This window comes from Mandrillus leucophaeus, unplaced genomic scaffold, assembly GCF_000951045.1.
Source record: "Mandrillus leucophaeus isolate KB7577 unplaced genomic scaffold, Mleu.le_1.0 Scaffold214, whole genome shotgun sequence".
NCBI lineage: Eukaryota > Metazoa > Chordata > Mammalia > Primates > Cercopithecidae > Mandrillus > Mandrillus leucophaeus.
The window spans coordinates 1017175-1043360 of record NW_012102188.1 but is presented as its reverse complement, the minus strand read 5'-3'; the positions used below and the strand labels follow the sequence as shown (position 1 = coordinate 1043360).

The following is a 26186-nucleotide window of genomic DNA, read 5'->3' as shown; positions in this document are numbered from 1 at the left end:
ACCCTGAATAGAAGCCCTAACTGGGGGCCCAAAATGCAGCTCAGGCAACCTTCACGAAGTTCCCCAGCTAGCTCCCAAATCATGCTCTTTCTGGTCCTGATGACAATCAGACAGAAGGCTGCTGGCATGGTAAACTGACAAGGGGAGAGAAGCAGTGGCACAGATGCCCAACCCCAATCCCACCCCCGAGGCAGGCTGTTTTGCCCTTGAAGTTGAACCATCCAAGCCTCTACTTTCTGCGCAGTAAGTCTCAAGGCAGGAGGAAGTGAAGACCACAAGCTTCGATTCGCTGTGACATCCAAGGAACTGCCAATACCTCACTGCTGAGAGCCCAAGCCAGAGCTTCCAGTCAGCCACATGCAAAAACACACTGGAGCTCGCTCTGCCCCATTGGCAGCACCGAGGTCTTCCTCAGTGCATAGAAAAGGGACGAGTGAGGAACTCACACCCTGTCCATCTTGACTCACGTCAGATTCTAACACTATAGGAAGCCAACTTTTTGAGATTTCAAAAGAATTGCCAAGGAGGATGGAGCCTGCTCAGTAACTGCCAAACTGTTCAGTTCTCAGGAGTCCACTGTTTTTATTTTTCAGAATATTAAAACCTAGACCGCACACTCAGGAAATGTATATTGCTTATCATAGACCAATTTTAGGGAGATATGAGATGGGTTCTTTTTATAATCAGACTCGTGTGCTGCTAGAGCTGTCAGGGCAGGGCAGCCAGGCAGCAGTACTTGAGTCCCCCGGCCCTTGTCTCTGACAGAGGCTCCCGCGTCTAGAGCTCCAGCCACGTATCTCTGAGTAGACTTAGCACCTTTTCAAGGGGACCTCCCCTGAGAAGCAGTTTCTGCAAAGTGCTCCACGCATCGTTACCGACCTACACTTGGTCAGGAAGATTCTGTGTCTTTGAGTGGGGACTTTCAATACCCCTGTCAGCAGAGTGTGTCAGTCCCAGGACACACACCCGAACACGTACCACAGGCCAGCTACGGCTCCCCAGCCGAGCTTTCCTTCAAACATCTCCCCAGCCCTCTCAGGTTGGTGCTATTGGGATCATCTCTCTCACCTAGGAAAGATCGGAGCTCAAGGGAATTCAAAAACTAGCAGGGAAATAGAGGGACACAGCCTTCCATGCAGCAAACTGATGGTGAGGCTCTGCTGCTTGCCAGGACACTCAGCAGCCCCTTCAAACATCTGACCCCCGAGGTCTTCCAGGCTCGCTCACTTTTGGGTGCAGAGTGTCCTGAGCAGCACAAAGTCAGACATAGCCAGGTCCATGCACATTCGTGTCTTTCCACAGGGTCAGACTTTTACCGATGCTATTTCAATCACAAAAGCCACAAGTTACATGGAGTTCCCAAGGAAGTGATTCTCCTGAGTATGTCCTGTTCAGTTAGTTGGTAGTCAGAGCTGTGAGTACTCAGGCTCAAGCCACTCTGCAAGTCAGTCAATATTGCAAACCATACACAGCAGTGTCCTTAATTTAGTCAATATATAAATGCTATATTAACCATTCCACATGAAACAGTAACATTTAACATCGAGAGAAAGGGGATAAAAGAACATAAATGTGGCTTTGAAAAAAAAAAAAAAAGAGTCAGAAGGGGATAGAAGAAAGGGTTAATGAGCCAATCCAACGAGAGCAACGTGGATGAGAGTGTCCTGGCCTGTTCCGGACAGACATCAAGAGTCTTTGATGTGGGCAGAGTCTTTGGCAACAGATGCCGGGTGCTGATCACGACAAGAACAGAGCAAGACTCTGTTAACACGACCATCTCAAGCTGCTGAAATCCTGCTCTTCTTATAGCCCCAAGACCTCTGGCAAGGACTGATAGTAGAAAAGAGCTGGTGATGTCCCTATCTGGTTGGGTGTGGTCTTTATTGATTAGGTGGTCATCTGTTCCCTGTTGGCATGATGCCTTTTGACACGTAAGATGGAGTCTTTTTCTAAGATGGTGTCACTTCCGTCAAGAGTGCTCTGTATAGGGAAGAACCTATGACAGCTCCCTTAGTTTATAGTAAAGGTGGAAATTGTCAAGGGGTAGAAACTCAAGGGTCGGCCCTTGGTAGATTGTTTTCTAGTCTAGTCATACCATACACTACAGACTCACCCTTTCACTATCTGTAAAATAAAACCCATTTTTCAAAGAACCAAACCTCAAAAACATTTTAGCCACTTTATAGTCTGATGGACATGGTAAAACGTCAAGATGACAAGTAACCTTGCTGTGCAGTTACTGAGAAATGCAAAAGGCCTTCTGAGAGGCTGGTGTGGATTCTAAGTTTGTGGTAGGGCACACAAAGGGACATTAGGAAAAAAGTAGAGACAACTTGCAGACTCCAGTAGACATGGTTTTCAGGTATTTCAACTACCCTGGCTCTAGGCTGTGGTTCTCAAAGGGAGTCTCAGCACCGGCAGCATCTCCTTACCTGAGAGTTGTTAGAAATGCAAATTCTCCGGCCTCACCTCAGATATTCTAAGAAGGAAACCCTGGGGCTGGGTCCTAGGGATGTGTGTTTCACAGCCCCCAGGTGATTCAGATACACACAACCACCGGTGGCAAGTCATATCTTCTCCTAGTGACATTCTTGTATGCAGGGCCATGGGTGACTGCAGGTTGGCCATGCGGCTGGCTACTGATGTTCACACTTAATCAACTGTACCCAAGCTACTTGCTGGACGCTCTCTCCTGAGATCTCAACCAGGGGCGGAAAGAGCAAGCAGCTCAGAAGCCGTCCAGAATTTTCAACACATTTTTGGGGTGACCTGGGGAGAAATGTTGGCATGCTTCATCCCTTAATCTCCTTTTCCAGATGTTGCTCATCCACACAGCGTGAGACTGAACACTGTGGGATATTCAATTTGCACCAGTGATCTCTCCCTAAACATCAAACGTCTCTTCTGGCCATGCTCCATCCCTGCCCCTATCCCCCTTGCCTTCCATCCTTCAGCTCCTTTTGCCTGCACAGAACACTTAGCCATAAATTCTACCGCAGTCTCTTTCAAATAGAACAGAAATATTTTCACCAGCTCAACCCTCCTCACTGCAACCCTGGGGAGGAGAGGTGGGTGCAAAACACCACATCCCCCACTCCCACTTTCAGGCTCTGCTCGCGCCGACATCTGTGCCCAGGTAGACAGCACCAGCAAAAGGCTCACAACAACGCAGGCAGGAGGCACTAGACACCCAGGCCTCCCAAGAAAGTTGAAAAAAAAATAGTTTGTTTATCATTTAAAAAAAAAAAAACTAACCTCATACAGGAAGTATGAGAAGCAGAAGAAGAAGAAGAAGAAAAAAAAAACGCAGGCTACAATACTGGAAATGTCCACATTTGTTACAGATAAAATATGTGTTTCTCAGTTTCCATATTCAACTTTGCAGGGATGGTGGGAACAGGTAGGGTAGGGCACTGAGGTGGGGTGGGGACTTAGGATAGATGGGGATCAAACAAAAAAAGATGACTGTGAATACATGAGGCACAGGCTTGCCAGATGTGGGGCAGGACCACGACCCCAATCAGGGCCCTCCCTGCAGGTGTGGCCGTCCCAGCCAGACTTGGAGAAGGGGACGCCTAAAACAGAAACTGTTATCCGAGATCCTCCTACTCACCGGCCTCTCTGGCCCCAGGTCCTGCCCTCGTGTGTGTTTCAGGTGAAGAAGCCACAGTAACAAGATCATGATCACCTCCCTCCAATAGCCTTTCCAGACCTGCAGCCCCAGCAGCAGTCAGCTGTGAAGACACCGTCACCCAGGCCTCCCATGGAAGCCTGAGGCTGTGCAGAACTTCAGGACAGTAAGCCCAAACCGGGGTACTTGCTTTGGTGATGGACACAGACACGAGGCCACTGGAGGCAGACAGGAGTCAGATCTGATGCCTGACATGGAGCCAGGTGCCCTCGGGGAAATGTGGCTCAACTGGATTTTTTTAAATGGGGCTGGAGGACTCACAACCTCCACATGAGGATTAGAGTGGAGAAAAACAGTGAGAATAAAGAATATGTCCTCTCCCATAGAACCAATCAGTAGGAGAGAAGGAAATAGGAATTCTCCCTTCTCATAATAAAAAATAAATGCAAACACTGTATAATGGACACACATTAAAAAGATATCAAGTGAAGGATTTTAAGTCATTGTGATTGGTGTCAAAGAAAGCAATTGGTATGTGAGAATGAACGAACGAAAGAAAGAGAAAAAAAGAGAAAAACTGTACACCAAAATCTCAAAATAGAACCAAAACCTGCAAATCATACTCAGGAGTCTATTGTGAACCCATATTTCAGCATGCTGTTGAAAAGGTTAATAATTTTCCTACCGAAACTGAATGTGGGTTGTGAAAGAACATTAAAATGAAGAAAATTTCCCCGTGGCTGCTATTATATTATCACCAAAGCCATCAAGTTTCAGTTTGAGTTATTTGTATTTATTTGTGAAAACAAAGATTAGATAAGTAGAAACATAAACCTCATCCTAATTATTGTCCTGGAGTATCTGATTTTTAAGACCAAAAAAAAAAAAAAAAAGACTATCACACACACAGAGGCAACACAAGGTATGAGAAGTTACAACAGCAGAGGCAAGGGAGAGGAGGCTGTTATCTCGTTCTATCGTTTGAAAAAAAAATGTATTGTCTCATGTAAAACATTAATAGTTGCTTACAGTCTGTGAAGATGATATGAGAGCCAATATGTACTTTTAGCTGTTGATATTTTTGTCAACTATATGTCCAGGAAGAGAACTTTTCTGTTAAACTGCAAACTTGAATTTTTGTTTTACACTTGCAAAAGTGTAGTAACAGGCATACAATTCAATGTTGAAGATTGGGGTGGTGGGGGAAATGGAATTTAAATGCTGCTTTAAACGATCAAAATATGAGCTTTGGGACATTTGCAATCAAGTGGGGTCTAGAGAAAACAAAAGGTTTAGGTGCAGAGCTGGCTCTTATTTCAAATTTTTCTCAGATGTCCAGTGGGCAGCTTGTTTTCTGAAGTTTTAAAAGAAATCCAAAGATGAAATAGTTAATCAGAAACTATGGTAAGCAGAGACTTCATGTATTTCCATCACAACATAAGCATCAGAATGAAAAAAAAAAAAATGCAAAAAAGAGCTTCAGTGGTCTCACATCACCGAACAAACTGTTTTTCTACCTATTTTGTGTTGCTGGCTTTTGTTATCAGCCCAATCGGCAAATTGTGGCCAATTTTGTCATGGTTTGAGCAGACATTTTGTTCCCAAACTGCTTTCAACATTTTAGCTACCAAATACAGTTTATGAGAAAATGAACAAGCCACAATACAAACAGAAAAGGTACCTTTTCTTACCAAATTAACCCACTTTAAGGTGAAAATGCAAACTGTTTTTTAAATGCAAAAAAAAAAAGGAATTCTAGTAAATTCAAATTCTGAAACAACCTCATCAGTTTTTTCCTGGAAAAAGAATAATTAATGATTAACCTACTGATGGATTTTGAAACCAACTACACGACATTCCCTGATTCCGACCACCATGACACCATGAAACCTGTTTTTAATGACACAGTATGTAAATGCTATTTTGCAAAAACACACACCAAATATTGTTTGAACCTGCAGATCACGAGGCTCAAGAAGAACAGTAGAACTACGTTAAAGTAAAGTAATCGGTTAAGCAGTTATTTACTACTGAAAATAAGTGACACCCACGTAGTTCATGTTATATATTAATATTGAAACCAAATGACAGTCTAATACCGCAAATCATTTCATAAAAAAATAATGAAACCAGTTCAAATTAAAACACAGGGTTTTATTTTATAAAGCATTAAATATTAAGATCAACATGGTAGAAAGCTGACTTGGCTTTTAAAACATTTGTTTTGCTGAATTACAACAACAAATTGAAAATGAAAAAAAAGAATGAAAGATCCCTCCGTGAAAATTGAAGAATTACTACTGAGAAGAAAAGCAGAATTTCAGACAGAGGTTTGAAGAAAACTTCTGTTTGTAATCTTCCCTCATATTTGAAGACACAGCAATATGTACAACATTTTTAGCCTTTTAAAATACCAGCATGCCCACACACTGTCTCAGATTAAAACAAGGAGAAAATGACACATTCTGAAACCATTTTCTAAAGCTTCTTTTCCTGATAACAGTGAGGCACTTACAATCAAATTAATGAGTTTCTAAAAAGCCTAAACAACTCTCCATAAAGAGACAGAATCGTTCATAACAGCATGCAGATATTTCTAGATTTTTCAGACAATACTTTGAGCATTAGTCCTTGTTACTTACATGTAGAAGATGTTTTTAAACATCTATGTTAGAAAGAAATACAACTCAGTGCTTTGCTTTGTTAAATTGAGGAACACTCTGAAAAACACCAGTAGAGTCAGCCCAGTATTTCCCTCATTTCAATTTAAAAATTAGTTAACTCTTCCCCATGCTCCTTGCACACATATGTATTCTCACAATTTATTTATACTTGAAAATTCTTAAAGTAGTGAAGAAAGGAAACACCCACAGAAAATAAGTCACTATTTCTTCTGAAAGTGGATTTCTTCATAAAACATAAACCAGCAAATTAAACAGAGAAAAGAACTAAAAGCAAATAACAAAACTCAGTAAGAACACTGAAAAATATGTATTGACTGATAGAAGAGTTAGCACAGGACATTTTAAATCATTGAGAAGAATAGGGACATTTGGGGTCAGTTTAAAAGATTCTCAGTGAAAGGTTGGCATTGCTTCTGGTCAAGCTGAACTGATGACATCAAGGTAGTAACATCTTCCATTCAAGATAATGTGTTATGTTGTTTAACACCATATCTAAAACATGTGACTCAGAATTCATACTTCATTTTTTTTTGGATTTCAATTTTTTCAATATTATAGGACTCTTCTGGTACTTTAAAGCAAGTAGCCTGACTTATGTAAGACAGCAGCATTTAAAAACAAACACACAAAACAGCCTTGAAAACAAGCACGACGACTAAAGATGACAGTGGATAAGGAGACTGCGGTAATCACCTAATTTGTTACTTTCAGACATTTTCTGTATGAGAATTTTACTCTACAATACCTGCCCCTATCTTCATGCAGCAAAACTGAATGTTCACATTCAGAAAAAGGCTGACCTTAACTAGTATCTGCCACTCTTTTAAACCACATATCCTCTTCCCCCGATGTAAGACTTGGGAAATGAGGGTGATTTTAGTCATCTGGAAAGAGTGAAACAGGACATGGTCTTGAAGCACTTTCTTCAGAACCGTTGTCATTTTAACTTTGTTTTACCACAACAGAAAAGGCCGTGCCCACGGAACAAATTCAAGTTCACCCTCAATTGTATCTGTACCTCTGGAATTTCTTAAAAGCAGAGTGGCACAGCACAAAAGCTTTCCTTAAATAGTCAAAGCATTAAGGAAAAAATTCCCACTTTTCTTTTGCAAGTATATGAATCAAAATGTGAACTCTCATATATTAAAAATGAATGTTTTTAGCACAATTACTTCACAGGCAACCAGCTAATTTATTCTTCCTCTTTTTCACAATATGCATTTGTTAAAACACCAAGATTTTTTTTTAAAACTCTGTTATGTTTACAGGCATTCCTAAGTGTAAGCAAAATATAGTTTTCCTCCCATATACCATTTTATTTGAAGCCAATCTGTCATGTATAAAATGATGACAATTTTGTTAAAGCAATCTGGCTTTAGAGGTTAGGGCTAGCTCAACTGTAGAGTTAGAAAATCGAGCTTTTTCTCTTTTTAAAGCAATGAATAATTTACCAAAATCTAGAAATAACTGCAACTGGGTGGGTGGGGGGTGGGGGGGGGGGGGAAGTCAGACAAGAATGAAAGAAGCCAAGAAACTCAGAATTCTTGTCCCAGAAATGAGGGTCTCTTGCACTTCATTTTCTGTTTTCCACTAAATAAATAAATAAATAAAATTGATTTCTAGTTATAAAATTAAATGTGTAACAAGTTTAAGAAATTTACAATATGTTAGATACAAATATATATAAGTGAGCTTAGAAAGGCAAATTGCATTTCTTAGAGCATAAATCCAGCCCCCTGTTCTAATGCTATTGTGAGTTGACAAGACAGATGCAGACACCGGATCTACACCACTGAAAACAGGATGATTTTGGTTGTAAACTCGAATTAGTGTGATCATTCTCTTCTGACAGGGTCTGTTGGCACAATTAAAAGGCATAGTGGATACCCGTGGACCATGAAGAGTGGAGTGTAATTCTGATAGTCACCTAAAACCTTTCATTGATGTTGGCTTGAAAGCTGCTTAATTAGCTGTAGGCTGCCAACCAATCTCCTTATCAAAGCCAGCTGAAAACAAAACTGAGAGAAACAGCTTGTGGTTTCGCAAAAATGTATTTACATGAAGTATATTTTAAAGGGAGTTTGATCATTAGGTACGATGTCATCTGTGATGTGCGGTGGGTTTGACATTTAAAGATGTCACAGGTTGTCAGATTCATCTCCAGTCTATACTTAGTTGAGATATAACAACTTCTGCTAGCAGATCTTGTTCTGTTGATTTCCAGCCTAGAAATCTGAAAAGATTTAACTCTTTTTTTTTTTTTTTTTTTTTTTGAGACAGAGTCTCACTCTGTCACCCAGGCTGGAGTGCAATAGCACGATCTCAGCTCACTGCAACCTCTGCCTCCCGGGTTCAAGCAATTCTCCTGTCTCAGCCTCCTGAGTAGCAGGGATTACAGGCATCCACCACCACGCCTGGCTAATTTTTGTATTTTTTAGTAGAGACGGAGTTTCACCACGTTGGCTAGGGTGGTCTCACACTCCTGATCTTAGGTGATCCACCCGCCTCAGCCTCCCAAAGTGCTGGGATTACAGACAGGAGCCACCACCCCTGGCTGAAAAGATTTAACCGCTATTTACTTCATAGCAATCCTTCCCATGTCCTCTCACCTCCTTACGCATGATCTATTGAAAAGGAAGTGAAGCGGTGGGTGGCACGTGGAACGTAAGCCTATTTTTGCACCTAGTCCCAAGGATGGTGACAGAGGCAAAAATACCGCAGTGAACACAGGCCAGGTAGAGAGAGTTGCCGACAGGCGTGTGCTTCCTGAAATCAAGAAGGATCCACATCTTTCTAGCCCGTTACTTCACTGCAATTTGTATTGAAAAGAACATTCTGACAAGACGGGATTTCCTTCACTTAACACTTAAAAATTGTCGAAACCAAGGAAAACCCAGAGTGAAAGCAAACGTTCTACCTCGTTGAAAGCTATCTCGATAGAAGTCATACCAAAGCAGCAGCAAAAGATCCCAGATAAACGTCGACCGTCAGGTATCTTCAACCAGGAACATGGTTCAGTCATTTTGTCAGTGTGCTTAGCAATCAAGATTTAATGCTTTATATTTTATCAAGAGATGCAAACATGAATCACTACCATTGAACTGTTACAAGAATGACGTCTGGTGAATGTTTAGTCATCCATTCACTCCATCTATGATGAAAATGTCACTTTCTGTCTTGCCTGATTTGTTGGAAATTATAATTAAGCTCTAAAAGAGAAATTAGGGCAAACCAGAACAGACCCAAGTGAAATCAGCACTCTGTAGCCGATCACACATGCGAACCACAGAACCTCATGCACAGGACCGCGCAGATCTCTCAAACAGAAAGGGAAATGGTCAGTCAAGTTACAGGAAAAAAAGATTCACTCAACTTCAAAACTTTGTTACTTATGACCCTTCTTCTGCCTTAATTCATACGGCAGAGGTCAAGGGGTGTTAGTCCTAGGATGTGAATGCAGTGTGATGTGCAGTTAGCAACATAGTTTTTAAAGAGTCATAGAAAAAAAAAAAAGTTTTATAAAACTGCACTACTCATCAATTATTTTCCATAGTTTGCTTTAAAAAGGCCTTCTTCCCAAGCCCAATTATTCCATTGTTAATCATCTTGTTTGAAAAAGAACTGTGGCATGAAATCTGTCAATAAGTTGCCATTCAAGCCCAGGAGAGCCAGGCCAGAGGAAGTCCCCAACCAGGGTTCTAACAGCAGCTAGAAAAGGTGGAAGGCCAGGAGCCCAGGGAACAAGCAGGGGACAGTAATAACTGTGTCCTGTCACCTGTTCTGTACCTGTCTTCTTAGCAGGAACTAGCAATTTTGATTATTTTATAAATTCAAAGGCAACCAGACTTCACTTCTTAGGAGGTCTCTTCTACTTGCCTGAGCTGTGGCCTTCATTTGAGACGTTACAAAAAGCAGTGCATGAATACCAGGAAAGCTGGTCTGCAAGGAGGAATGGAATGAAGGGCTTCACTCTCCCCCAAAGCACCAGGGAGCTCTGCTTCTGGGTCCTCCATGCTGAGACACCCCATTCTGTCAGCTCCTTTGAAGACTAGACTGGGGTTCTGAGCCAGCACACCAAAGTCCCAGGGACAGTTGATCAGCAAATCGGCATTACGGATCAGTTTCGAGGAGGACAAATAAAGAAAGAATTACAGTAAAGCACAAAAGCGTGTCTGATGGAGCCAATCTAGAATGGGCAATGCTAGACTGCACAGTAAAATGTGAACTCCTCCATTGCAGCAAATCAAAGGGACTTCCCACATTGCCAAGGTCTCCTTCCCACCTGCCTCTGGTCCCAGGTGCAGACGAAAGCCAGAGAGGCGATGTGGTATGCCCCACATGCCCCTCCCTTCATCACTGCTTTGTTGTTGATACCGCTTCCACTGCGTTTATTCGGTGACTCTGCCTGCGAAGCTTCCTTTCTGCTGCTGCCTGTTGCTAGGGAATGAACCCTAATCACTGCGAGAAAACAACAGCAACAGCAATCTTCACTTGGCACCAGCAAGCACAAACATCTCAGTTTAGTGACAACGTAGAAATCATCCCTAAAAGCATCCTCATTTACATTTTCCCTCAGAAGGATGGCAACATTTGCCCTGTCATGAAATACATATTCTCTTCATCATAATGTCAGAGATGGTGTGTTTGGAGTGGATCCTATTTCCATATTGAATTTCTGCCCTTTGTCATCAACCTGGGTGTCCAGGGTGACTTCAGGCTCTTAGAATAGCTTGGCTGTGGATCTCACCTAGTTGTCAGCCTCTACTTAATTGTATTTTTTTTTTCTTGGAGTAAAAAGGCAAACCGCATCGTCAAAGATTTAAAAACACAAACCAAAGGAAACTGGGTTTCCAAGCTTTAAGCAGATGTTATTTACCCACAATTTATTTCCAAGAAGTAACTGAGAAACCATTGCCAATTTTTCATCAGTATTCAATTAGAAGCATGAAATCGTTGTCGTACCAATGATCTGTAATATGGTTCTTGCCAGAGATAAGTGAAAAGCAACCTATGTCCTCAAACTCCAGCTCACCTCAATTCTGGGGTTGCGGCTTCCCCCAACCCTTTTATGTGCTTTCATGGGGGTGGCCAGAGGCTGGCCACTGCTGGTTGCAGGGACTGGAAAGCTGGTGGAGATGAGCAAGTGGGGCTCTCTCCAGCTGCCACGCCTCAGGTAAAAGAGAAGTCCAAGGATTACTTTGTGGTTTAAGGGGCACCTCCTTTTCCCTGGCACTGGGAGGATGGACCTGGTCACTGAGCAACACACAGGCCTCATGCCTCAGGCTTCCCTTGGGCAGTGGAGTCCCACCTGTGGAGAATGGCTTTGCTGGGCTCCTGAGGAGGGGAGGGCAGGGCCAAGGTCTGTGCTTCTCACCTTTGCCCCTGCCCAGAACGGTGTTTGGTTCAGAGTTGATGCTGGGTGAGCATCTGCCGAATGGGATCACGGTGGTGGGATGGATGGCGTGAACCTACTCTCTAGCTTAGGACCGGACCACAGTTCCGAGGTTGGCAGAGATTGGTGCAGGGAGATGGGCAATGCTGGAACTGCCACTCCTTGAGGTATCTTGGCCGCTTTATCTGTGGGTTCCACATTACTGGATTCAATCCACTATGGATTGAAATATTTAAAAATAATAATAAAACAATAAAAATAAAATAAAAATATCATAACAAGTGTTTACACAGTATTTACGTTGTATTAGATATTGTAAGTAATCTAGAGATGATGTAAAGTACACGAGAGGATCTGTGTAGGTCACAGGCAAATATTGTACCATTTTGTATCAGAAACTTGAGCATCCTTGGAGTTTGATATCCATAAGCGATCTTAGAACCAATTCCTCATGGATACCAAGGGACAACTACACATTCTGTAAATTATCAAATTTGTTCAACTTTCTGAGGCAACTACTCTTAATATCCTCCTTAGAGAGAAGGAAGTTAACAGAGGGGTGGTTAACCTGCAGCAGATAACAGTAAGTCAAGAGTTAGAGACGGATTGCAGATGTCCTTGCCTTCTTACCACACCTTCTCTGCCATTAGAGTCAGTGTCCACCACCTCGCAGCTTATGGACACCCTTCCCCGGAGGCTGTAGGTCTGGTCCACATTCCTGCCTTTCTGATTGGAGTGTGACTTCTCCAGGACAGATGCCATGGCCAGCTCAGTTCACTCTGTCTCTCCGGCACCAAGCACCCTGCCTGGAGCACCATGGACCTTGGCATGCGTTTATGGGACTCTCAGTTTTTAAGATGCAGTTTGCCATCTCCTGTGCACAAAGCTTTCTAAAGCAAAGAGAAACTGTCTTCAGCATTGGGTGTTTGGATCTCTGCTAAGAGCAAGACCTTAGTAGACCTATAGCGGACTCACCACTGTCACCATATTTATCCCAGGAGGTGTGCCTTTCCGGAATCACCTTGCATATTAGTTTGTCAACGCATTCCTTCATTTATTCATACCACTGTCTAAGTGATTAGTACACACCAGGATGAAGCCTTTCACACTGATGTAGACACGAATAAAAATCTTTTCACAGGTTTCCCTGTTAGCCATGTCAGCAGGATCTTGAGATAAAACAGAAAAGCAAAACGACACAGTGTTGTTTATCCAATTTAATAACATTTATCTCAGAAGGTGAGAGTGTGTATAATCTTCACAGTCGAGAGTAGAACATGTCTGGCACCTAAGTTCTGCTGAAAATTCTCATGGGCAGAGCAAGGAAAATGGGAAGACGCTCTTGCTGAAAGATGGATGGCCATTAAGAACTGCTTCTCTGTCACGCTGGGCCAGGTCTACGATGCAATCACCCTGTGCCAGAGGGAGCCTGCCTGTGTTGAGGGAAGCAGGGCTTTCATGCCAAGGAAAGAATCCAATGAGTCTTTCATAGAAAAAAAAGTGTATTAGATAGATGTTTCCAATAGCATTATTATTGTTAATTATGATTTTATAAAAGTATTACTGGTTTTATTATTACCTACTTTGGGATTGCAAAGTATCTCCCAGTTCACAGGAGCTTTTATACATATGGTTTCACCTAAACTTCAAAACTGTCCGGAAAGGTAGGAGAGGCAAATTCATTCATTCATTGGTTGAGTTGCTATTTAACACACGCCCACCTGTTATCAGGTCCCTGGGCCCCTCCCGCATAGCATCACTGCACTAGTAGAACCAGCCCTGAGAGAGCACAAGACTACGTGTGGCAGGAAAAGAAGGAAAGAAAAAAAGACACGCAGAGTTTTCTTTCCCCTTCCTGAGTCTAGTCTACTTTAGACTTACTCTCCCTGTTCCTCCAGCTCCCACCAGGCCAGGGTGGGGTCGTAGTGTCCCCAGGCTGCCCCCCAACCCCATGCTCACCCCCTCTCCTGAACTGCTCAGCACTTTCTTTCCTTTCTGCCCCCACCGCTCTGCCCTGGAAAGACTGGGGAGGCCATCTGTGCCATCGCTTCTGCCAGACCAGTGGTTAACAGAACTCCCAGAGGAGGCTCCTGTGTGCATGCAACTCTAATAGTAGGATTTCAGGCCTCATTTCTGGCCGAGGCAGTGCGGAGGTGACCTTTGGCGACAGGCCTATCTCATTAGCGTGTAGCCTACAAGATTCTCCCAGCGAGCTCTCAGATGGGATGAACTGTTTCTCCTTGCCTGAGATCTTCTCCTGCTTGGCCTGAAGTCCCACTTTGAGGGAGTGGGCGGCTGTGGTCATGGGGAAGGCGGGGTAGGTGGGCTCCCTGCAGCAGCCCCTCTTGGACTCCCCAGGTGACTATAGCTTTCCATTCCTTTACACACCACCAACAGGATGCCTATCGCCCACCTGGGGAGTGGGGGGCAGAATCCTCTTGGAGTCAGTCCACAATTAGAAAAATAAAAGTTGTTCTTCTGTTATTTGCTTCTTACCTTGGTTTTCTTTTCTTTCTGAAGACTAATATATTATGGGTGGTTTCATTGTTTAACTGCCTTTTTTTTTTTTTTTTTTTGAGACAAAGTCTCGCTCTTTTGCCCCAAACTGGAGTGCAGTGCTGTGATATTGGCTCACTGCAACTTCCACCTCCCAGGTTCAAGCGATTCTCCTGCTTCAGCCTCCCGAGTACCTGGGACTACAGGTGCGTGCCATCATGCCCAGCTAATTTTTGTGTTTCTAGTAGAGACGGGGTTTCACTCTGTTGGCCAGGCTGGTCTTGAACTCCTGAGCTCGTGATCTGCCCGCCTTGGCCTCCCAAAGTGCTGGGATGACAGGCATGAGCCCAGCCCTTCATATTGTTTTTTAAGAAAAAAAATATAAAAATCCTGTCTTTGATCTTTTTTAAAAAAGCAATTTTATGTATATTGGCAAAAAATAAAAAGGTAGAAAAAAGGCAACAGGAGAAATAAGAAGGAAAAGGAGGAGGAAAAAGACGACAAGAGGAGAAATGGTTTGGAATGAGACGAAAAAGAAAGGGTAAAAGTTAACATAGAAACTGACCTCATTCAGAGAGACCCTGGAGGAAGACACAGCCTCCCTTTGGACTCAGATGCTTATTGCATAGAATATTTTAGAAGCAATTGGAGAAATTAAAGGGAAAAGGTGCTTTGGTCTCAGACTTTCACTATTCCATGGAGCACCGTCCTTTAACTCTGGGAAAAGTTGCTCTTACCTTGTTATAATAGTTTCATTTTGGGCCCAGCACAGTGGCTCACGCCTGTAATCCCGGCACTTTGGGAGGCCGAGACGGGCGGATCACCTGAAGTCAGGAGTTTGAGACCAGCCTGGCCAACATGGTGAAACCCCGTTTCTACCAAAAATACAAAAAACAAATGAGTCAGGTGTGGTGGTGCGTACCTGTGGTCCTAGCTACCCGGGAGACTGAGGCACTAGAATTGTTTGAACCCGGGAGGCAGAAGTGGCAGTGAGCTGAGATCGCATCACTGCACTCCAGCCTGGGCGACAGAGCGAGACTCTTTGTCTCAAAAAAAAATCCCCGAAAAGTATCGCTTTGCCTACCTAACACAGTGGAGGACTGTTTTAAAAGCAGGTCAGGACACGAAGCCAGGAAGAATTATTGCAGGACTGTAAGCACAACAGTGGAAACCCCTGCTATGGAAATAAATCTCTGCCTCTGAAGAAAGAACAAATCCAAAGCGATGACTCAGGGAGGCAGCAGGGGGCATCCTTCCAGGCACTTTTAATAAACTCTAGTTTTCATGGAAAATATTTCAACAATGGTGATAATTCTGCAATTTATTTGCAAAGTCAAAAAATGTTTGTTTGTTTGTTTTTAAAAAAAGATGCCCCTATTATGATTTTCTCTGTAATTCTTAGCTGTGACTCCATAAACACTACCTCGCAGTAATAGGGCTTTTGCCGGGGCACTGACTGCCAAGTTTGGGAAGCCATAGTCCTAAGGTGACAAAAAGCCCAACTTCAGGAACATAAATGTAGGGAACTTCCGGGCATCCAGCAGTCGCCGATTCAGGGCAGGTCTTGCTAGTGTCAAACTCAGCTTCCAGCACTCTTCTGGTGCTCAGAAGATGCTCTGTAAAAAACGTCACCACCATTCCTCAGGCCAGCAGCTCCGGCCTGGACAAATGCACCATCCTTCATATTCCACCACTCTTAACACACACCCTGTTTGCCTCTTTCTTCTTTCTGTTCATTAGCTTTTTATTCTAACCTTCTTTGCAATGTCAATGAAACTGGCATGCAGCTTGTTTCTGATAAACCCATTTCACACTCGGATGGACACTTCCCTGTTTGGAAGTTTATTTCTAATATTACATTCCAGGACGTCCTCCCTTGGTTTCGCCCCATTACTCTGGTTACCCTTCTTTATAGCATGTTAAATACTTCTTTTACCTCCTGGGTATCAGTAACCTTCACATGTGTGAGAGTTATGGTCTTTTTCCTCCCCAAGCTCCATTCAAGCAATTCAACATTCTTAATTCTTGAGAGCCTTTTTTTTTTCCCCCACTAAACTGTTCTTGGTGACTTTTCCTTCACTTCAGGTTCTCCTCTTTCTCTTTCTTCCATCTAGGTGTCCCCAACTGAATGTGTGTGTTCAATTCCAGAAGGAGCCTTGGATCAGGAAAATGCTTATCAGCTTAGGGGAAATATACTTTAGCCTAAAACGCCCTGCTGGTTGAATTACAAAAGTAGCCACAGCAATAGCCTGGAATAAGCCTGGCGTTGAATGTCGTATTTCAGGCTTCACATTGGGATGGTATGCAATCTACAATTATAAACTCCTCAGAAGTATAGCCATTCACGCCATGCTTTTCTGAATGGTATTTATTTCACACGGGCAGTGGATGGGATTTGATAACCGTTTTCTCCAGCAAGATGTATTTTAGAAAGCGAAAGGCGAACTGGCTTTTTTAGTTGTGGCACTGCCTCATTTGGAAAGAAAAAGTACGTCATGCTTTTGTTTCACTGAGATGCCATCACACGTTCAGGGATTTGTGGTTCCACGCTCAGGTGACATCTTCATTTTACTGCCACTTCCACACACGATTATTAATGCTGAAAATGGGCACAAATGTGTTAAAATAAAACCTCACACCGGTGTAGTGTTTGCTGTCAGGAAGTAGGTAAACGGTCTACATCTGGGATGAAAGTTTGTGTGGAATTAAATATAATGAGTGTTAATTCCACTGGGGTGGAAGTTTTAAAATATATCAAATATGGCTCAAGAACTTTTTGTATGATAAGGGATACATATTAAAGTCAAAAATAAAGACAGATCGTAGAAAAGGTGTGGGAAATGATACTCCAAGGCCATAGAATGGCTACTGACATGTGTTTTGTGAGCCACCTACAAAAATCATGTGTAGATCATTCTCACATATATACTCCCCTTAGCAAAATGGTGCACTTACAAATAGTAGATGCAAATGAAATCTAAACTAAGGTTGCAAAAGCACAAGTAGACCCTCCCAAGCTCAAAGCTCTCCTAAAACCATGGCATGTACATGCTGTGAAAAGCCTCGTGCTGTCCTTTTGAGCAGCCAGTGTTGCTGCAAACTGCCGGGGACCCGCTTAGTTTCAAACGTGATTTTCCCCTGAAATAAAGGCCTCCCATCTAATGGCACTCTGAGGTCACGGGGCATGGTGGAACCAGTCTGTGATCTGGGAGCCTGCCCCCAGAGACACACCAGTGGAACTCGTGAACCGTCTAGATTAAAGGATTAAAACGTCCTTACTGCAGGTCTTTATCATGAAGCCCATCTAATCAGTGGCACGTTTACTCAGAATAAGGAATGGCCCCTCTAAGGGAGGGGGGAAGGCAGCAAAGGGTCAGCAAAGAGCCCTGTGTGGGGGTCCTGCCGTCTGGGTTCTTGTCATTAAGAAAGCACACGTTCTTTGGGCCTCCACTCCCGAATCTGTAAAACGAGAGGTCTGGACGCCAGGGTGGCCCTTGAGATTCTGTTTCTCCCTATAATTTCTATAATTCTTTGCAAATCACAACTAGCTTCTCACTTTATTATGCATAATGATTTAAATGCCCTATTTCCATGAATGTGTATTCTTTTATTGTACTAAAATAGGCGTAGCATAAAATTTACTATTTTAACCATTTTTAAGTGTACTCTTCAGTTGCATTAAGTACACTCACTGTTGTGTAGCTATCACCACCATCCATCTCCAGAGCTTTTTCATCTCCCCAAACAGAAACTCTGTTCCCATTAAACAATAACTCCTCATTCCCCTTTGCCCCCAGCCACTAGTAACCACTACTCTAATTTCTTTCTCTATGAATCTAACCACTCCAGTTATCTCATGGAAGTGGAATCCATACAATTTTTTTTTTTATATTTACAAACATCCTCAGCATGACACGGATTGAACAGATTACAGTTTTATTTTGTTTTTAATATGCTGTCCCTTTTCTGTCCTGTCCTGACACATGTAAACTGCACTAAAACAGAGTGGCCTTCTCCAGGGCCGTTGGCATGATCAGTGTTTTCACAGACTGAAAAAATGGAAGTTGAGCCCCCAAATCTAATTGCATAGAAAGCATTTGTGCCGGGATTACATGCAGTGAGAAGCATCAGGGACATACTATTTTGGTATACTAAAAGACACACTTTTAAAATCAATATTTTAAAAGTCATATCAGAAGTAAGATAAACTAGGCTGCTATCTCAACCCTCCGTGTGTACTCTGTACACAGTCTCTCTCTCACCACTGAGAAAAGCTATGCGTAACAACAGGAAACTGATCACAGATCCCAACATCAGTCCCCGGTGACTGTAGGTAGAAAATACAATGAGTAATTCCCCTGAAAAAATGAGATGACTGAAGTTGATTATTTATTTGTTGTTTAAAACTAAAAAAGAATCAACACGAATGGGAGTGGGGTGGGGAGTTTTCCATGTTAATAGAAAAGGCAAGTTTTATTTTTAAAACGTATCTGTAAATACAAAGCAAGTGATAAAGACACCATGTGTCATTTGTTTTTGTACTATAAGGAACTACATGCAGCTTGCTAATTTTCTCAACTTCTATGCCACAAGGTGAACTGTAGCATCACAAAAAAATAATTTCATAGCCAAGCAAATGTGACATATGAATTTCATAGATCAGCTTATATAAAATATTAAGTTATAGGCAAGCCAATATAAAATATTGATGGCATACAGTATGAGCAAATATGGAGATAAAAATCACTGACCCAGATTATGAATTGTTGATGAAAGAGCATTGTTTGCTAGTTTGTAAGTATATCAGCAAAATGTGTGCGTGGGCATATGACAGTTCTAATTTGAAATATAATTCTAAATCATATTTACCTTTGATCTGAAACTACCTGATAGTGTGAAAAAACGAAGGCTTGACAGCCAAAACAGTATGAAAGTCAAATGCTGCATTTTAATTCAGAAGTGGGCAAATGTCAACTTGTTTTGATTTCTGAAACCTCTCCTTTTGGAGTTATTGTCACACATTTGATATTGAAAAGAAATTGAGGTTAATTAACCAATATTATTTCTCTTTTTTAGAAGCCTCAGAAATTTTGCATACATTCATATATATGCTATAAGAATATACAATATATAAGTGTATATAAAAACATAAAATATTACAATCAACAAGAAAATTCATTACAGACTTCCTAGGGAAAAGGGAAAAAATCATATAGAAAAGCAAATCTTGATTTGGCATAATTAATTGTAGGGTTTCTTAATTGTGTGGAGGGAAAGGTTGGAGGAGTGAATATGTATCTATATTTATAGAAGAGAATGGATCTTTCAAGTTGACAACCCAACACTGAAGTTCTAAAATTACACCACCCAAGTCCTCTACTGTTTCCTTCTTTTGGACAAAAGCAAACATTGACCAGGTGCCAGCCTCAAGCCATTTGAGGCAAAGGCAGCCGTTGCGATGGGCAAAGCCACAGCCTGGCCACACCGGGCCAGGCTCCACGTCTAAACCCGCTTACATCGTAGAATTTTTGTTGTTGTTGTTTTTGAAATTAACAAGTCACCAGACCACACACCAAGCAAGGAGTAATCACTTCACAGAGAGAAAATAACTACGTTTAAAATGAAAGCATGATCAACATTGGCCTAAATGCTGGTAAAATGACCTTGAGGGATGTTCCAAATTGAAACGGATCAAATTAGTTTTCAATCCACTCTAAAATGTGAAGTGTCAAAAATAAAAATATGCCGATGAGGCTCAACGCGCTGAAGTTTTAAAATGACTAAAACGACATCTGTCATGGAAATCCCTACAATTTTACAAGAGAATAAGAAAGGCTATTTTAAATGGTGCTTAGTCACGTTGCATTTTTTTGGTAGTAATGTCCAAACTTTCCTGTCCCAATGGCAGAACCCACGGGCGTGACCTCCACAGGACTCTGGGGGGTTGGGGGTGGGTAAGTTCCAAAAATACCGCTCACAGCTCACAAATGACTGCTGGTCAACTCACATTTGACTGTGAAAGCCACAGTGGAGGAGTGAGGACGGACTAAAATGTCTACAGGAGAAGGTAGGGTGTTGTGTTCTAGAAACCCTGGCAGCTGTGGGTGAGCACAGCATTTTCTAATGAGTAAGACTGAAATCAGTGAAAATGCCTCAGCATTAAAGGGAAAAATAACTTATCTGCTGTCTAACCACGGAGCTCAGGCATTTAAAAAAAGCCTAAATAATTCACGAAAACTGTGCCCAAATAGACAAAAGGAACTCACTGCTTCTTGCAGAATATTTAAACTTGACTTAACTTTGGGGTTTTAATCCAAATATCTTAAGTTCACATTTCATTGCTAGAACATTCCATGTAGTGACAGGAGCTGACTTAGGTGAATGAAGTTCTTGACCCTGAACAGAGAATAAAATGTTAAAAATCGTAATGAGAGTGCTGATACCTCCACAGACAACCCTAAAATGTGTAATGTGTTCATGAGACACACTGCTCACCGTCTAAAGGAAAGGTAGTTAATCCTGGGCAATTCAGGTTTCTTTGCAGCTATGCCATGGAAGATCTCTGAAACACAAGACTCAGCAGGGAAACCTCTTTCACTCTGGAATCCTTCTCCAGAACTTGGGTGAAGGTTCACACACTTACATCTACCCTCATGCTTCTCCAAAAGGGCTAAGCCCAGAAAAGCCTTTCCCGGATGTCTAATTGGTGAAAGTCTATTATGCCCAAAGGGTTTACTTTTCTCCAGGTGCAGAATAACAGAGGACAGATTTGTTTATTCTCTCCTAATTTTTTTTTTTTTTTCTTTTTTTGACATTAGTAACTTTGTTTAATGGCCTGGGAGCTTGAGCCAGTCAGATCCACAGAGCAGGGTCCACACATTCAGCCCTGGACTTTCTCCCACTTATTCCATCCCAGTCTCACACTCCCATGACTGCATCTCTAGCCTTTTCTTCCCGTATTTAACACTGTGCTTCACTTAGTAATCAACACAAAAACAAAGCAGATAGAAGGACCGGCCTAGGGCAGGCAACCATCTGGGGAAATGCCGGTGTCACAGCCACAGGCCAGACTTGACTGGCACAGGTCTGGGGATCCTGGGGGTGGCCTGGGTGGGTGTGAATTAACAGCCTAGACATGGTGGGAGGGGGCATTCTGTGTGCCTCCCGGGAGGGGCGGAGATGAGGTGTTCTCTTTGTCAGGGACCCTTGGATCTGCTGGGGACAGAGCCTGCCCAACTCCCTCCTAAGCACCTTCTGTTTCCTCTGCTCTCCCTTCCTGCAACCTGCACTCCTGCTTCCTGCCTGGCACCACCAACTGTGGGAAACCCAAGTAGGTGGCATCATAGTGGAGGGCAAAAGGCAAAGCCTTGGTCGGGTAGGGGGGCATAAGTCCAGGCCTACTTCTGCAAGCCCTGGCACAGAGGCAGGACGCTCACAGAGGAGACAAAAAAAGCAATGCAGTGCCTTGAATAACAACTGGGGCCGCCCCACAGTGCCAGTGACAACTGCCCCCTCAATAACTAGTACACCCCAGTCTTTCTAGCTTCTGGGCACTCCTAGAGTCCAGAGCTCCCAAACCCTTCAGTTCACACAGGCCAGGACTTGCTGAGGGCAAGGGGCTGGGGAGGAGGTGAAGGTTGCTTTTAGGAGTATCTGTTCTTGCTCCCATAATCTTGGAGTGGATCACAAAACTGAGTAAGTGTTGCTATGGTTATTACAGTCATTCCTTTTAAAAAAGAGCAAAACATGGCAGATTTTCTTAACAACTTGTTCAAATGGCAACAGTCCCGGGTTGTAGCTAATTTAGGGTGCTAAAGATAAACACAAGATCGCACATTCCTATTAAGATTGTTTGCTCCTGGTTCCTTTACACACACACACACACCACTTTGAACATTCAGGGGAAATAATAAATTCTTATGCTCTCAGCATGAGGAGTAAAGAAGAAAAATATTATTTTCCATAGAAATCGCCTTACTTCACCCCCTTTAAATTCTACAACTTGGTTCAGGGCAAATAAAGAGGAAACTACTGGAACGTGTGAGCAGGTCCCACGAGCTCTGAAGGCAGAGGCCTCAGCAGGAGGTGAGCAGCTGCAGAGAGGCTCAGGCAGGCGGCCCTGGGCAGCCTCATTTCTTTATTAACACCACCACCTACAGGGACGGTTTTGAATAGGATGGTGTGGTGTGGCCCGTAAAGCGTTGCAAGAAAAACAACATTCAGAACAATTGCACCACATTTTTTTTCAACTTCCTGTTTATTAGTATTTTATCTAAGAGCAGAACAAAAGTCTGTATAAATGGGAGAAAAGAAAACAAATGAATGCACTGTTAAGGCCTATTCACAGTCTATTCACAATGCACACATACAACGATTTGTCAAGTGCGTTATGTTTTTTAATTGAACCCACCTCAGACTTTCAAATGTCTCTGATGGCAGAGGTCAAGAGGAAATAAATGGAATTTGTTATTTTATAAGAATTATATATAATTAATTTTTTAAAAAATAAGCAAGTGGGCTTGTTTTCTGCACAGCTGTATGACAGTATTCCTTGCTACACAGTACCAGTCAACATCAGTAAGAATTCGTATTTTGCTAGAAATACGCATGAATACAATGAAAATGCAAATGTCCCCCTGATGTTTGGTGCAGAGCTTGGTTGTGTAAGAAAAGGAAGAAAGTATGTGGTCAAGGTGTGGGCGGCCTTTGAGGTTCCCAGCCTAAGAGGTGGACAAAGAGCTGGTGACGCCTTCACTGGAATCCTTCCAGCTAAGTCATGAGGTCATTACGAAATTGTTAGTGATGTCTGTGAACTCTGCTTTTCTTCCTTAACCCGCCTGCCATGTTGTTCTTTGGGCTCCTTCTCTGCCTACTTTTCGAAAGGCTCAGGGCCAATGAGATGGAATGAATGAGTGGTCATAGGGCTTCCACTGTTGACCTTGATGGCCACATTTTCTCTTGAAAGCAGCCTGTACAGTCTGTTTTTGTGGATACTTGTGAATCAAAGGGCTGGGCGTTGGCATAGTTCCCTAGGACCCTTGCTTTTTTTTTTTTTAAATCTATGATTAAAAATACCACTGAGTCTCATTTATTTTGAGTAGTTCTAATGTCATGTTTTCCCTACTTGAGAAGGATGCCTAGATATTTGGGATTATCAACTCGGGGAATTGCCTAAGATTTTTTTCTATGCCTTAGTAATCAGGAGTTTTGTTATTATTTACTCTCCATATCTCAGTCTCCTATGACATTGGTGCATATGGCCTGGTCTAATTATTCCTGATGCCTATTACCTTGTTCACATGAAAATAAGAAGAGGCCTCCTCTTGTACAGGGTAACAAGAAACATATCTGCAGATAGAGAAGGCATAAATCAAAGCTGAAATGTGAACTTAGCACTGGTCAGGACCAGTTTAGCTAATCAGAAACAGATTGCAAATGCCCTAGCAGAACAAATACTGTCTTTCTAAACGGCTGAAAGTGCTGTGAGGGACTAAAAGTGAACAGAACAATCACAACAAACAACAAAGGTCACCAAACAATAAAGCAGCCATCATTTGTGTGCTGGTAGTAATCACTGAGAACTCACCGCATGTGTCTTGGACATGGGAGATGAAGAAATGTGGGGTTGGTTTTGTTTTACCAAAGGGCATTGATCAACCCTAATCAGTAGTCAAATCTAGGAAGGGGACCCCTCCTGGAGAGAATGCCTCTGTGGAATTCATTTTTTATTTTTTGGTGATTTTTTTAATTGACAAAAACTCTATCACATTTACTGTGTAACATGATGTTTGGAAATAAGCATTAAGGAATGGCTCGATTGAGCTAATGCACATATACTTATCTTTTATGATGAAGACAAAATTTACTCTCAATAACTTCAGAATACAATATATTGCTAATAACTAGTCACATGTTGTACAGCAGATCTCTTAAACTTATTTCACCTATCTATCTGAACTTTTGTATCCTTTGAACAATATCCCCCCATTACCCTATCTCCACCAGTGCCTGGCAACCACCATCCGACTCTCTACTTCTGTAAGTTCAACTTTTTTCTATTCCACGTATAAGTGAGATCATGTGTTATTTGTCTTTCTGTGCCTAATTTATTTCACCTACCATAATATCCTCCAGGTTCATCCATGTTGTTGCAAATGTCAGGATTTCCTCATTTTAGAAGCTGAATAGTATTCCATTGTGTATATATGTGTGTGTGCCGCATTTCTTTATCCTCTCATCCACTCATGGACACAGGCTGGCCCTGTGGCATTCCTGACTGGCAAACATAGACGAACCTTTAATCTCTAACTTCTGCTAAGGGAGGAATTGCTCCTTGGGCATAAGAGTCGACAAAACATTTTATCAGCATCAGAAAATATTTTTGGGCCAGGAGTGGTGGCTCACACCTGTAATCCCAACACTTTGGGAGGCCAAGGTGGGTGGATCACCTGAGGTGAGGTGTTCAAGATCAGCTTGGCCAACATGGCAAAACCCAGTCTCTACTAAAAATACAAAAAAATTAGCTGGGCATGGTGGTGGGGGACTATAATCCCAGCTACTTGGGAGGTTGAGGCAGGAGAATGGCTTGAACCCAGGAGGCGGAGGTTGCAGTGAGCCGAGATCGTGCCATTACACTCCAGCCTGGGTGACAGAGCAAGACTCTGTCAAAAAAAAAAAAAAAAAAAAAACGCTGGGAATGGAGGCTCATGCTTGTAATGCCAGCACTTTGGGAGGCCGAAGTGGGAGGATCACCTGAGGTCAGGAGTTCGAAATCAGCCTGGCCAACATGGTAAAACCCCGTCTCTACTAAAAATACTAAACATTAGCTGGGCATAGTGGCGCGTGCCTGTAGTTCCAGCTACTCGGGAGGCTGAGGCAGGAGAATAGCTGGAACCTGGGAGGCAGAGGTTGCAGTGAGGCGAGATCGCGCCACTGCACTCCAGCCTGGGCAACAAAAGCAAAACTCCGTCTCAAAAAAATAAAAATAAAAAAAATTTTTTTGAAGCCACTCACTGACTTCACTCACTTCACTGATAGGATGCACAGAATAAGTCAGAAGGGCAAAGCTCCCGAGTCTGCTTCACAGAAAGGAAATGTGCATGCACGAAATTAGAAGTCTTTCTCAAACACAAACAAACAAAAAGCAACTCCCTGTGCTGATAAGGAAGGAGTCAGATGCTCAGAACCAGGAGCTGGGGTTGCTGGGAGGACGGGGGAAGAGGCATGAGGGCGGGTGTCTGAATAGGAACTGTTCTGCCACCATCTCACACGGGGGATGGAATGAGGGGCATGATGCCTAATTTGCAAGGCATGATCTTGAAAGCCACTGAGATCCCTCTCCCAGGCAGCTTACAAAAGGAAGAGCTAGTGTGACAAGTAAGTGAGAGGTGGTTACTTGCAAGTCAACAAATGCCTCCTTTGCACACCAATATGCTTAAATTTAGTGGGTCACCTATGTCACTGAGTAAAACCTAGCAGACATCTGGCTTGCTTCCCTAGTATTCTGTTAGCATGCTTCATAACTCCACCCTCAGGACAGGAGTGGAGATAATGGCCGGGTAAATTAATGAGTACGTCACAGTATTTCATCCACTGTGATTGGCTCATGGATAAGCACGTGATCTCGGCTGGTCCAATCAGGGTGAACCTCAGCACTTTCACAGGAATGCTTTGACAGAAGATTTTTCCTGCTGGTTTGGACCTGAAAGGACCAATGTCAGCCACCTTGGGATCATGAGGGCTGAGTTTACTTGAGAATGGGGTCAGTGCATTAGAAACTGGGCCAGGAGAAGAGAGAGCTGAAACATCTTGACTTCATTTTAGCTGTATCTATGCCAGCCTTTTCCTAGATTGTTCACTTACATGAGACGGTAAACTCTGGATTTTGCTTAAGCCACTTTGAATTGAGTTTTCCGTCACTTTTAACCAAAAAACTCCTAATTAAATCAGAAATGCCTCTGCAATTATATACTATCCACCACCC

General features: G+C 42.7%; 1 protein-coding gene across 5 annotated transcripts in view; it reads right to left on the bottom strand.

Annotated features, from left to right (window-relative positions):
• Positions 1 to 26186, bottom strand: part of LOC105540031 — a 293057-nt gene that overhangs the window by 230710 nt on the left and 36161 nt on the right. The window lies entirely within an intron of this gene.